Source organism: Tasmannia lanceolata, unplaced genomic scaffold (assembly GCF_043159265.1).
Source record: "Tasmannia lanceolata isolate RefF3 unplaced genomic scaffold, GAP_Taslan_0.1 ptg000007l, whole genome shotgun sequence".
NCBI classification, from domain to species: Eukaryota; Viridiplantae; Streptophyta; class Magnoliopsida; order Canellales; family Winteraceae; genus Tasmannia; species Tasmannia lanceolata.
Window position 1 is genome coordinate 6,469,917 of NW_027518684.1, and position 14,133 is coordinate 6,484,049.

The 14,133-nt window shown below is 40.3% G+C and overlaps 1 pseudogene; it reads left to right on the forward strand.

Moving 5' to 3' along the window:
* The first annotated feature begins 4,321 nt into the window (after positions 1 to 4,321).
* Positions 4,322 to 5,083, forward strand: LOC143881631 (large ribosomal subunit protein uL15x pseudogene; annotated as a pseudogene).
* The last annotated feature ends 9,050 nt before the right edge of the window (positions 5,084 to 14,133 follow it).

Here is a 14,133-nt window from a genome sequence, read left to right on the forward strand (position 1 = left end):
GAAAGTGGTTAATTTATATGAGGTTAATATTACTAAAATGTCCCTGTTTGGTTAGGTTAATTTTCCTAGGAAAATATTACCAAACACTCCCTGCTTTCTATTTTACCCAAACGACGCTAGATTCTATTATTTTAACTCTATTTCCCATTTTTAATCTGTTTGTTTGGCTGTTTGCACACGAAAGAGTTTTACCTTAAACAGCGAGACGTGATATTTACCCAGCGTCAGTGTATCAATGACAAAAAGGGAGCTAATGTACTTGATGCCAGAAAATTCCGGTGGCTTTGATTGCAACGTACACTAGCAATGTACTTCAAAGTTTCATTAACCTTCAATTTCTACTCGTTACGGATATTTGCACTACAATGTTCTAACAATTGCAGAAATTCATCTCATCGTTTATGATTTAAACAGCTTTGAAAGGCTGTTACAGTCATGGTTTTAAATTTCGACCGAAATCCAGAATTTCAGACCGAAAAATCCAGAATTGAAAGGCTGTTACAGTCATCTCATCTGTTTTTTTTTTAATTAATTTAATATTTCATCGAAATTACCGAAATTTTGGTAATTTCAGCCAAAATTTAATATTGAATAAAATATTAGTTTCGATTTTTGTACCAGATTTCGACCAAAATTTCAAATTTTCAAGATCCGAAACCGGTACCGAAACCGAAATTTTAAACCTTGGTACTTACAGTTCCCCAAAAACTCTCATAGGCCAATTAAAACAGAAAAGGCAAGCTGAGTTAGTGCAAATAACAAAACATGGTAGTGCCAGTATCAGTATCAGTATCCTTGATTTATATCATCACTCTTTATGTAAAGATACGTAACGAAGAATACTGGTATTTCGCACGACAATATTTTGCAACGTGAAACTAACCTTGTTTTACACTGTTTGATTAGCTGTCAAAGGTTATTACAATTCCATAAAAAGAGATCTTAACAGCCAATTACAAATTGTAAATCTAAGTGCATTCCCCATTGTCATAACTCAGAAGATGGCCATGCCATTATAAGTTTGCCAATAAAGTATGAGAGAATTTCACCTCCATTGTGACTAAGTACATTCCCCAATATCTCCCCATCCACTTTTCGGTGAATGGCTGAGATTAGTATAACTTATCATGGGGGCCAAACGTGCCCTTAGTCGCGACGAAGGTTAACCAGCCTCATAGAGTATTAGCATATAAGTTTGCTCTAATTGTGGACGGGGAAGTGCCCGGATATTCTCTTAGATGTAGGAGTAATGCCAAATTAAAGGGTGCCCGTGCAAAAACCCCCCACACAAGGATGCCCCCTATTGGATCCACATTGCTAAAGGTGCATTTCATATTTCTAGTTGCCCCCTATTAGCATTCTCACTTCCGAGGTGCAGGAGACCAAAAACCTTCTCTGAACATAACATCTCGTTACCGATACTTGAAAATGCAAATAGCACTAAAAATTGTGAAAAAGTAGAAGAATAATAACTACACTGACGTGGGAGGTGCCCTTGCAACTTATTTTTGTAGGGCGCCTTCCAGTTTAGCATTCCTATCTATATACATTAGGTTGACAAACAGACATGGGAGCCTGACCTATGTGAATGATATAAATCATTCATACGGTAAACCCTGATAAGTTTTTGTGTTGAATTTGGGTAAGACGTTTGCCTTGTATTATAACGTACGTTTATTTAACTTAGGAGTTTTGTCCTCTCATAGATTCCTATGAAGCTTGCTATATTTGGACTGATAAGCCATAAAAATGCGTGTGACTTTCCTAGTTTCAAGAGGGACTCAGAACACTGTATACGATTGGGAAAAAAAAGGGAGAAAAGGTGTAGATTTTCTTACGACCCTTTACAAAAGGGAAAGAGAAGAGTAAATATAAGGGATTTTCAATCTCCAAGTGAATCAATAAAAAGCATGATCAACGGAAGGGGCATTTGATGCTTGATCCTAGTCAACATCGAACATACTGGATTTCTGTCTCATGAAATCCAGAGGGAGCTGGTTGTAGTCACACACTGTACGGTGAACCACATATATCATACACCATGTAGTAATCTTGGGTGTAGTCACATACAAGTGTGCTTTAGTTGTATTTCTCTTTCCCTCCTTTATTTTTGTTTTTTCAGTCTATTTCAAAAAATACTACAGAGTGTTAACACACAAAATCGTAAACATACTTGTGGGTTCGGATTGTTAACGGGTCACCTTGCAATAAATGGTATTCAAGCTTTGAGTTTACAATGACAGTGACAGATTCGAGCGCAGAGTTTGAAGTGTAAAAATTTGATGGGAATAACAACTTTAATTTGTGGCAAGTCAATGGTACGGATTTGTTGGTTCAACAAGAAATGCGTAAAGCATTGTTAGGTGATGCTAAGAAGCCTGCGTATATGTCAAAATGATGATTAGGATAACATGGATTTGAAGGCTGTGAGCTCTATTCGCTATCACTGGGAAGTGATATCAAATATTATATCATGTACGATAATTTTGCAGTTGATACATGGTCAAAAGTTGAAAGCTTGTACATGACAAGGTCTTTCACGACCAGATTGTACTCGAAACAACATCTTTACACTCTGAAGATGAAGAAAAATACCAAAGTAACGGGACACTCGAATGCGTATAATAAAATCAATTGTCAATTATCAGATATTGATGTTAAAATGGTGATGAAAATAAGGCCTTGATTTTCCTTGACTTCTCTACCTCCATCTTATGAATGTTTCGTCATGACATTGCTTTATGATCAGGGGCGATGCCACTTGTAAGGAAAGGGGGGCAATTGCCCCCCTTATTTTTTGGAAAAAATATATATATACCTTTATTTTTTAATAATTTTTTATACTTACCCCTTTTAAAAAAATATGCCCCCCTTTCCAATCATTCCTAAGACAGAAAACAAGTTTAAAATTTTAATGTCACCATTTTTATCTTTTTTTTTTTCTCCAAAATTTACTATAATTTTTGCCCCCTTGTGCAAAAATTTAGATAGAAATTTTTTCTATCTTAATTTTCAGATAGATAAAGAATTACTATAATTTTTGCCCCCCTTGTGCAAAATTTCTGGCATCGCCCCGGTTTATGATAAGGATGCCGTGGAACTAAAGAAGGTCCCTATTGGTCTTATTTCTAATGAAATGTGAAAGAGGTCCAATGGTGAGAAGCAAACATGCTCTTTGATATATTTTGATAGGTGGGTTCCACCAAGTCATGTCAGACCCATGCATTGGGTGGGTCCCACCATTTTACCTCATGTGTTGGTAGTGTAGGTCCCACGATGTCCACTATGTCCATGTATAGGGTGAGGGGCGGCCCACCATAGTACACCGCATGTTCTGATGGGGTCGTGGGGCCCATTTTGTTACACCCATGCATATCATAAGCCAAGAATTCTAGCATACATAGAAAAGATATCCCTACACCCTTATTCAAAACATATCATTCGGCGTCACAGGTAAAAATCAAATCAGGCATTCCTAAGTATATTAATATGAGTCCCTACTTTAAATGATCTGAACCGTCCATTTGATAGCCTGGATCTCGTATAAGGCTATAACCCAAAAATCACACCAGTTATGCAATCCTAACTTCCAAGATAGCCTGGATCTCGTGTAAGGCTATAACCCAAAAATCACACCAATTATGCAATCCTAAACATTATCCGTTAAGTTTTAAAGGAAAAACAAAGCATTAAAGGGGTGAATTTATCCTCAAGCAGTGAACCATTCTCACAGAAACCCGCGGTGGGGGTGGGGGGGGGGGGGGGGGGGGGGGGGAGAATTTATCCATTTAAGGGCGGGGATTTGAACCATTGTTTAGTCTTACTTTTTGAATGTCTATGCTCAAGGAGAGAGAGCCGCCTATATTATGAGATTTTACGTGGTGGGCACTGGGCAGTAGGATGCAGCCCCAAAATACAAAGGGGCCCATATTGTTTGAGTGATCTAAACCATTCTTTAGTCGGGCCCTGATGCAGATAAGGTGTGCCCAGAAAATCTTCTCCATAGGACAGTCCTAACCCTCCAATCTGTGGATGTTGTTTAAAACGGCAGTGTTAAAACCTCCACAGATTGGAAGTTGGGCCCCACTAACGAAGGTTTTGATCACCCAAACAATGTGGGCCCCTTTGTATTTTGGAGCTGCACGTGCACACACGCCGTCCACCACATAATTTCTCATCATTATTTAGACGGTTCAGATCTATCAAAGTCGGGACCAAAAATACCCACTCCAGCTCCATCGCACTACAATGACCTAACATAACACTCGAGGGTATTTCTGGAATTCCATCTTTCCCTTTTCCTATATAAACCCTTTTGCAACCTAGGGTTTTCTCCTGCGTCCATTTCTGCATTAGGGTTCCGCCCCTCCTATCTTCTTCCCCCTACCGAACCCTAATCACCAGCCATGACAACCAGGTTCAAGAAAAACCGTAAGAAGAGAGGCCACGTCAGCGCCGGCCACGGCCGAGTCGGAAAACACCGAAAGCATCCCGGCGGCCGTGGTAACGCCGGCGGCATGCACCATCACCGGATCCTCTTCGACAAATACCATCCAGGCTACTTTGGAAAAGTCGGTATGCGTTATTTTCACAAACTCCGTAACAAATTTTATTGCCCGATCGTTAACATAGATCGCCTTTGGTCCTTAATCCCTGAAGAAGTTAAAGAAAAATCAACGGCTGATAATGTCCCGATGATTGATGTTACCCAGTTTGGGTACTTTAAGGTTCTTGGTAAGGGGATGTTGCCGCCTTCACGGCCTGTGGTTGTGAAAGCGAAGCTTATTTCGAAGATTGCGGAGAAGAAGATTAAGGAGGGTGGTGGGGCTGTTGTTCTTACTGCTTGATTTGGGAAGAGATTTGAAAATGGTAGTTTTGAATTTCTATGTTTTGTTTAAGTAGTTAATGATTAGTGGGTTTGGTTGGGGGAATCGGTGGGTCGATTTTCTTTTTCTTAATCTGCATGTTTAATTGAATGGATGTTGAGAACTCCATTAGGGTTTTTTTTAATGCCTATGTTATGTTGCTTGGATTTTGATTTTCATTACTTAAAGAGAAATCAGTATTGGAATATTTTTGAGTAGTTTGTTAGTGTGTATTATTTACTTTTTTTCTTGCTGGTAATGTTTTTATCTGTTATTCACTTGTCATGATTGCCTCATTGGGGGCTGCTTTACTTGAGTGACCAGTTCATAATATATCTGATGACCTTTGGTGTTGATTCTGTTAGATTGTATGGATGTTTGTTTTGCCTAATGGATAAACAGCATGTCACGTTATTCTTTAGCTTAATTGATAATGAATTCTTAACAGAGGGATTTCAAGATTTTAAGTCATGAATTCAAGTTTTATTGGGATTTGAAGTACAACATGTTGTTTGAGGCTTATTTGATTGGGATAAATCTAGTAATCAAAGTTGAGGTTGTTTTTTGTCGCAGTTTTGCGTGGGTTGTTAACAGATCCAATTTGGATTGGATCTGCTTATATTTGTTTCACTATTTATTTGATAATCCTAACTTGGATGAGTCTTACTTTGTCGGATATGCAGATCCTACTTTTACATTTGTGTCACCATCTCATTAAGATTCAGAGCATTCATTGGAGTATCCTAGACCAAGCCTTTGGCTTATACAATTAAAATGTTGTACAATGTTAGAAATTTCAACGTGTAGTTCCAGTCTTTTACAAAGAGAATACAATGTGTGTTTTTACTATTAGTTTGTATTTTTGCTGGGGGTGCAACTTGGGCGGGCTCAACCCAAACCCGGCGGGTTCAACCCAGAAAAAAGTCGGGTTGGGTTGGGTTGGGTTCGGGTTGAGTTTGGGTCGGGTTCGGGTTGAGGGCTTGGGCAACCCGACCCGAGTGAACCCAACATTTTTAATAATTTTTTTTTTAAAATTTTTTAAGCTTAAAATCTCGGGTTGGGTCGGGTTGGCAAAAAGGGTTCCTCGGGTCGGGTTGAACCTCATCGGGTTGGAGCTCGGGTCGAGTTGGGTTCGGGTTGAGCGAATGGTTGCTCCGGTCGGGTTCGGGTTGGCCTCAACCCGACCAAACCCGACCCGAGTTGCACCTCTAATTTTTGCTGAAAATGATGTGTGTTGAACAAATGTCTATTCGGCGTATGCAAGCACACAACGGTGAATGCAGACAAAGGCTGATGAGTGGGTCTTAAAATTCATTGGGATGGGAGGATATGGATGGACACTTCATTCGTTCTATTCTGTTTGTTTGAATGTGATAATTTTAGTTTTGTTATGCTAGTGGCTTAAGACCACTACCAAAAGGATTGTACTTGCTCTGATAAACTGATCTAGGACGGATCTATCGGAGAGGTTTTCTAATAGTTTTGGTTTCAAGTCAGTTATACAAATCTGGAATTTCTGGGCAGTTGGGTTGATTGGTTTATGAAAACAGGGTCTGCAGAGATTAAGAATGAGGGTAGTTAAAACAATTGGTTAAAAAGTGGACTGTTGTGACCTGTTTAGGCAATATCCACAGCTCAGGGCAAATTTTTAAGTATGGTAAAAATCTGGGATTTTATGACAGATAATGAGTATACTATAAAAGTTTGTGGCTGATGAGTTGGGCAATCGGTCTCAGGCTCAAGGGCTGGTAAGACATTTATTTGGCAATAGAGGTGTTTGGGATTGTCTTACATATAATGGGCTTCGGTTTTCTATTTTTTTTTAGGTAAGGTTCTTGCAGCAATTAATATTGATAGGTCGAAGGTTTCAACAGGGTGAAAACTGGTGGAGAAGACGGAGTTTTTAATACAATTCTGGACTGTTCCTTTTTCCAGATCTGCACAGTTTATTACAGACCTGCGATGATTGGAGAACAGATAAATATAAGGACTGATTTGGTATTACCTTAGCATTTTTTTAGAGTGAATGGAGTAAAGACGCATCACGGAGTTCCTAATTAGGCGGTGAATCGGGTTGAAAGTGAAAGTCGCCAAAAGTGGCGGAATTCTCTCGAAACCAATTCACTTGAGTGAGATTGAGAAGAGTGGAATTTTGTGTGTAGGGGTGACATCCTTAGATCTACGAAGGAACGCCAAAGGCGAAGGCAACTCTCTGGGTCCCTATCGACGATCTGTTAATATTGATATTGGTTGACACGGACATATAAGTCATGTTATACTGTTGAATAACAAGCCTTCTATATAGATTATCTATTTCTATTTATTGATAATCCGTGTGCTTGAGAGTCCCTGATGATTAAATAAACCAAGATTTTACCAAATTCGTAGGTTCAATCCCTGCTGGATGCACGCCAATGGGAACGTTCAATAAGTCTATTGGAATTGGCTCTGTATCAATGGAATCTCATCATCCATACATAACGAATTGGTATGGTATATTCTGTTGGTGGGATTTCCCAAAATAAAGAAATTATAATGAATCTGTAGAGTTGCTTCAAGTCGCGTAATCGCTTTCCTTAAGACAAATTTCGCCCCCACCAGTTGTGTGCAAAGGGGATCCGCGAATCTCCAAGATACAATGAAGCCTTGTAGGAATGTCCGACAAATGTTTGATGACACTTTGCACAAGTGGAATCAAACCCAAAACGCCTTTCAAGAACTTCAAGCCTTAAAGAAAAACACAAAACAGTTTCTGCAGAAAACAGTCTTTTGTGCACTATTTAAAGAACAAAATAACTTGATAAACACAAGAGAGTAGGAGATTGCTGGAGAGAAAGAAAAGTACAGCAATAACTGAATTTCAGTAGTTTGAGAAGACAGATTTCTACTCTTCTTATAGAGCATTAGATGTCTATTCATTAAGGGAAACATCCCTTTAAGAAATCTCTTGGATTGGTTTGAATGATCACCATTTGATCACATCCCTTTGTGATTTAAGTGGTTTGGATCATTCACAAGGTGTCTCTTGAGTTTGAAAACATCCATGACTGTTGGGAAAGAAAAGACATGAAAGAAGGTTGAAAAACAGAAGTGAAAAGTCATGTCCAAATTCTCCCAACGGATAGTTTTTCGAACAGTCGCGGTCAACCGGGTTACCTGGGTTGCCCGCCGGCATGCTTCTGTTCATTTTATTTTTTCATGATCTAAAGAACCGCGGTCGACTGGGCCTTCCGCGGTAGACCTCCGACACCTCCCTAGAAATAATTTAAGATTCCAATAATCTATCCGCGGTCGCCCGCCCTCCAGCGGTCGTCCGTACTAGAATTTATTTCAATTTCCAGTAACCAATCTGCGGTCGACCGGGATACCTCGATCGATCGGCCGTGTCTTAAAACTGTTTTTATAATTTAAATAAAACTTAAGAAAATTCTTTTATTTTCCTCAACATCATTTTGCAAAATCTCTAACATATTCAACCCGTCTTCTCCATAAACCTTCCAATCTATGGATAAAATACGATAAACGACAATATTATGAAGACATAAACCCATTGTTACGTTTCCACATCAAAGTGAAATAGAGTACTTAATTTTTCTTTCATTTTATGCCTATTGGTGTTCCAAAAGTACCTTTTCGGATGGGTAAGTGTGTGCATAGATTTTGGTTTGGATTCTTGGATGGCCTCAAGGGTGAGAGGGGTAAGGACTTGGTTGACAGGCTTGCAGGTAAGGGACTGTGTGTGTCAACACGTTTACAACTTCAAAGCTCCAGGATGTTCATATTAGAGTTGATATGGGAGCGGTTTTCAGAACTAAAAGCTGAAGAGAAGCAAGTGAAGATCACTTGGAAAAAAAAATACTCAGGAACCTCACCTAAGTTGAAGGATCACACCCGAAAACACAAAAGAAAAATAGGTAGTAAGGTTAGGATCACACCAACCAAAACCCAAGACCACATACTAAGGGTCTTCTAGGCATTACACCATAGGAAGATCGAGGCATCTCACCTTGAGGATGAAGGCTTCACACCCACGACTTTGCACAGCAGTAGAAGGAACTTTTTATCTTCATTCATTCATCATTCTGTTGCAGAGTCTACGAGAGCTTCAGTTAGTGTCGAGCTTAAATTAGTGTCAAAGGATGTGGATTGTGCTGCAAAAGCAGACACGATGTTGTTCCACCAATGCTCATAAAGCTTCATGTTTATATTGAGATTGAATTTGACATCCAGATTGTACTCATCAAAGGATATGATCTGACGTACTTACTCAACTCAACATAGCCTTTGTCCCAAGCTAGTTGGGGTCGGCTAAATGAATCCTTTAGAAAAACTTCATGAAGAAGGTGAAAGAAATCTACCTGGCTCTAATCCTGGCTCTAGTTGGGTTCTTCTACGTGGATCATTTTCTTCCATTCTATCATATCCAAGGTCATGCATGTTCTCTGTTATGTTCATAGCTATCAAGTCCTTTCCTCACTGTTTCCACCCAAGTTGTTTTTGGTCTTTCCCTACCTCTTTCTACTCCATCAATTTGGCACGAGTCGCCTCTTCTCACCGGAGTATCTAAAAGCCTACGTTGGATATGTCCAAACCATCTTAAGCGGTGCTCTCTTATCTTCTCCTCAATTGGTGCCACCTCCACCTTTTTACGAATGCCTTCATTTTTAATTCTATCTAACCTTGTGTGGCCGCACATCCATCTAAGCATTCACATCTCTACTACACTCATCTTATGCACATGCTGCTTCTTGGTGGCCCAACATTCTGAGCAGTACAGCATGGCTGGCCTCACAACTGTCTTACGATCGCACAGAACTCCTGAGGCAAGCTTCCGCTTCAACCAATCTGCTCTTATTCGATGGTTAACATCCTCTTCAATCTCTCCATATGTAGAATTCAACCAAGATAGCGAAAGATATCCCTCTTAGGTACTTAATATGACAGAAATACTTAGCCAGTTGGAAAGGAAAACCGTATCAGAAATGCATGAAGCTCAAAGCTGACAAACTCCCACCAATGAAGCTTATAATTATACTCGACATGATCGAGTCATCTAAAGTGAGGGAATATGATGAGGGACAATCTAAGATAATTACGAAGAATCAAAGTGTGGAAGATAGGGCACATCATTAATGTTAAAAAGAGTTATTTTTGTACAAGTGTTAGGTTTTTGTCTTTAAATAGGGCCCAAACATGTATGATGAAAATTATAAGTGGGGAGTCTGTAAATCATTTGAAGGCATTTTCGTCCAAAAGTATTAGGCTTTTGTTTAGGAATTTAGAACTTTCTAGTTCTTTTCCGTATATATTGTAAGCCTCGTGTCATTTTTCTTTTACGATGGAATCAATAAGTATTTGATTTTTTTTCTTTTTCTTGCATGGATATGATCTCTACTCCCTTCGGATTGATGTTGGGATTGATAGTGTTATTCTAGCATAATCTTCTTATTTAAAAAAAAAGCATAATCTTCTTCTTTGGTGAGATGCTAATACCTCTTTGGTGAGATGCTAAGGAAAACTCTTGGTGTGATGCCTTGTTAAGTATCTCATTTCTTCATTACTTGCAATTTATATTTCTCCTTTATTTTTTCCCATTACTTGTTGTAGACACCCCATTTGACCGGACCCTAAAAGTCCCCAAAATCGAGTAAGAACTTAAAAAATCGAATGAAATTCCCAAATTTCAAGTCCCAAAATATCTCGAAATTAATCTCAAAAATTCCTAAAGGACTGGGCCCAAAATGAGAAGAAGGCTTGAGTTTTTGAGCATCTTATTGTGCGTATTCCTGGGATACAAATTCCCCAGGAGGTTGTTAGTATTCTCGGGGATACATCTGCAAAATTTCATGGCAATCGGGCGAAAAATGTAATGAAAGATAGGCAAAGTTTGTGCAATAATCAAAACTGGGTTGTGATAGGGTATGAATTATCAAAGCTTGGTTGTGTAGATATCACCCTCATTTTTCTATAAAAGGCAAGATATTTTGTTTGGTAAAATGGTGATTTGCCACCTTTAGAGGGGTGATTTTGGAATTCTGATATTACTTAAGGTGTAAGCAATCCTTAGTGGCCCTTGGATCAAATCAAGGGGTTAGGATCATTTAGAGAGAGGAGAAGCCGGATTTAATGGTGGATGGCTGGATTCCGGTGGGTTTCAGAGAACATTTTTTTTTATATGGCGGAGAGGCTTGGGCATAGATGGTGGAGAGGATGGTGGTGGATGGGGGTTTAGAACGAAACAGGGAGTAGGCTACAGGGTTTCTTAATGGGAGATGAAGAAGCTTGGGTGGTAGATTTGAGTTTTGATGATGGGTAGAAAGAGAAACGAAGGGGGGTTTGAGGCAGAGATGATGGCTGAGGTGGCGGCTGGGCAAAAATGGGGGAAATGGAGGGTACGGCCGGAGATGGGGGAAGTTGCAGAGGTGGAGAAGATGAGGGTTGTGGAGGTGGTGGAGATCGGTGAGGTGGGGTTTGACTGGATGGGTGAAGGAAATAAAGAGAGGAAGACGATGGTCGTGGTGGCTTAGGGAAGAAAGTGGGCGGCTGTGGAGGAGGCTTGGCAGGAGGAGTGGCCGGAGGTGGAATAAGGGGTTAATGGATTTCCCTCTTCTCTGCTTCTCTCTCTCTCTCTCTCTGTTTTTTTTTTCTTGCGAAAATGAGGCCTCCTCCTCTTGGAAACCTAATTCGATGGCATATAAAAAGGGAAATGATAATTTTAACCCCCATTCTCCATGGACTGCCACCACAGTGCATTTGTGATAATTTTTTTAACCTGGGGGGGGAGTAGAAACAGGGTGAAGCTTCTCCTCTCTCTAAATGATCCTAATCCCTTGATTTGATCCAAGGGCCACTAAGGATTGCTTACACCTTAAGTAATATCAGAATTCCAAAATCACCCCTCTAAAGGTGGCAAATCACCATTTTACCAAACAAAATATCTTGCCTTTTATAGAAAAAGGAGGGTGATATCTACACAACCAAGCTTTGATAATTCATACCTATCACAACCCAGTTTTGATTATTGCACAAACTTCGCCTGTCTTTTTCTACATTTTTCGCCCGATTGCCATGAAATTTTGCAGGTGTATCCCCGGACGGAATCCTAAACTCTATGAAGGTTGGACAGAATCCTATATTCTATAGAGGTAGGACAGACTGATGAACTTTAAAAGGGAAGGACAAACTCCTAAACTCTCTATGACAGACTCTAAAGAGGAAGAAATCCCTTAACCTTCGAAAACTCTAAGGCAGGAAGGGAAGGGGTTGGCTCAAGAAGTATTCCGTCATAGCCTTGATCCATGTAAAGATTTCTGAAAGCTGATGACAATGCCAAACAACCGATGACTATCCAGGACTCAAACCAAGATATCGACAACAATAGAAGTTCTGATAGCACTTAGACATTTAGGATATAGTGTGGCCCAATCTTTTGTGCTCCAAGCAGCCAGATCATGCAATTGGGTGCTCTTGCTTATGTTCTATTGAGTAGGCTCTTTTTGGTAAGTAATTGGAGAACAGAACAATAGTTAATAACATGGAAAAATTGGAGGAGGCTTTGAGATGCGACTCTCATCAAAGTATAAAAGAACTTCAAATACGGGAACATTTCACCAGTAGGGTATCCAAATCTTGGCCAACACAATGAAGCTATTTAGGAAACTAAGAGAAAGTCATGAAGGCAATTCAATATTTTGACAAATTGATGGTGGGCCTCATACTAAAAGTTAATTCTCGGAATTAGTTGACCTTTCACTTGACAAAAGATTACATCTCCTCGGTATATGCTTTCCACCAAACATGAAACAATAGGGACCCTAATATTTATGGAGATATCCTACAGCTAACATTGATTTTCCAGATAATGTCATGGACAAGGATTCAACTTGTACTAGTTTCAATTGCAAGGAAAAGAAGTTGTGTAAAACATGAATGGAGGTCTAACAATTGGTTTCCAGCAGTAACAAGAACTGACCCAAATAACCATGGATTGCACAAGTGAAAATCTCTACCACATATCAAGAACCCAATTAGCCAAAGGATATGGCAAAGCTATAAGGACAGACTTCACAAGATGTTTGAGAATCAGGTTGATCGAATGAAATTTGGCCTCATTGATGCGGACTTCGATCCAAGAGATTGCCATATTTCGGGTTCTGCCGCTTCCAAACAATGATCAAATCCAACCCCTTTAACGGGAACTGTTAATATCTGAAGCAGGGGACTGGAATGAGATGGCAAGATTCCCTTTGTGTCGACCTTCAACGGAATTGCGATGGGTGATAGGCTGATAGCAGATTGGTGGCTGGAATTGACGGAGGATGATGACGAATTGAAATAGGAGAAGGGGGTTTAGTAGAGGAAGAAGATGTGACCGGTGGCAAAGGGCCTAGTATGGGAAGTGGGTTTGTAGGAGATGACAAAGGTCAAAGCAAAAATAATGTAGAGGTAGAAGATGGGGTTGGTAATGGAGGAAGATGGTCGGTGGAGGGAGGCTGGCCGGAGAAGCTCGCCGGCTATGAAGATTTGGCCGGAGAAAATGGCATAGGCCTGGTGGAAAAATGGCCGAAACCCCACCTATCTCTCCTTCCCTCTATCTCTGCAAGTCTCACCTCCCTCCTCTTTTTCTCTTACGAAAACAGGGACCCTCTGCTTTTTTTTAGAATAAAATGGAAAAGGGGTATGACAGTGGTGAGGTGGAGAAGATGGTTTGGATGGGGTTTGAGATGATCGGTTGGAGGGATTTTGTCAAGATGAAAAAATGGGTTTGGGTTTAAAAGGTTCTTGGTTGGGTTAAAGTGATGAATGAGGAGAGATGGATGTGACTTTAGGGTTTGATAATGGAGCTCGAGTGAATCCGGCCGGATTTAATGGTGGATGGCCGGATTCCAGTGGGTTTGGGAGAACATTTTTTTTTTATGGTGGAGAGGCTTGGGCGTAGATGGTGGAGAGGATGGTGATGGATGGGGGTTTAGAACGAAACAGGGAGTAAGCTACAGGGTTTCTTAATGGGAGATGAAGAAGCTTGGGTGGTAGATGTGGGTTTTGATGATGGCTAGAAAGAGAAACGAAGGGGGGTTTGAGGCAGAGATGATAGCTGAGGTGGCGGCTAGGCAAAAATGGGGGAAATGGAGGGTACGGCCGGAGATGGGGGAAGTTGCAGAGGTGGAGAAGATGAGGGTTGTGGAGGTGGTGGAGATCGGTGAGGTGGGGTTTGACCGGATGGGTGAAGGGAATAAAGAGAGGAAGACGATGGTGGTGGTGGCTTAGG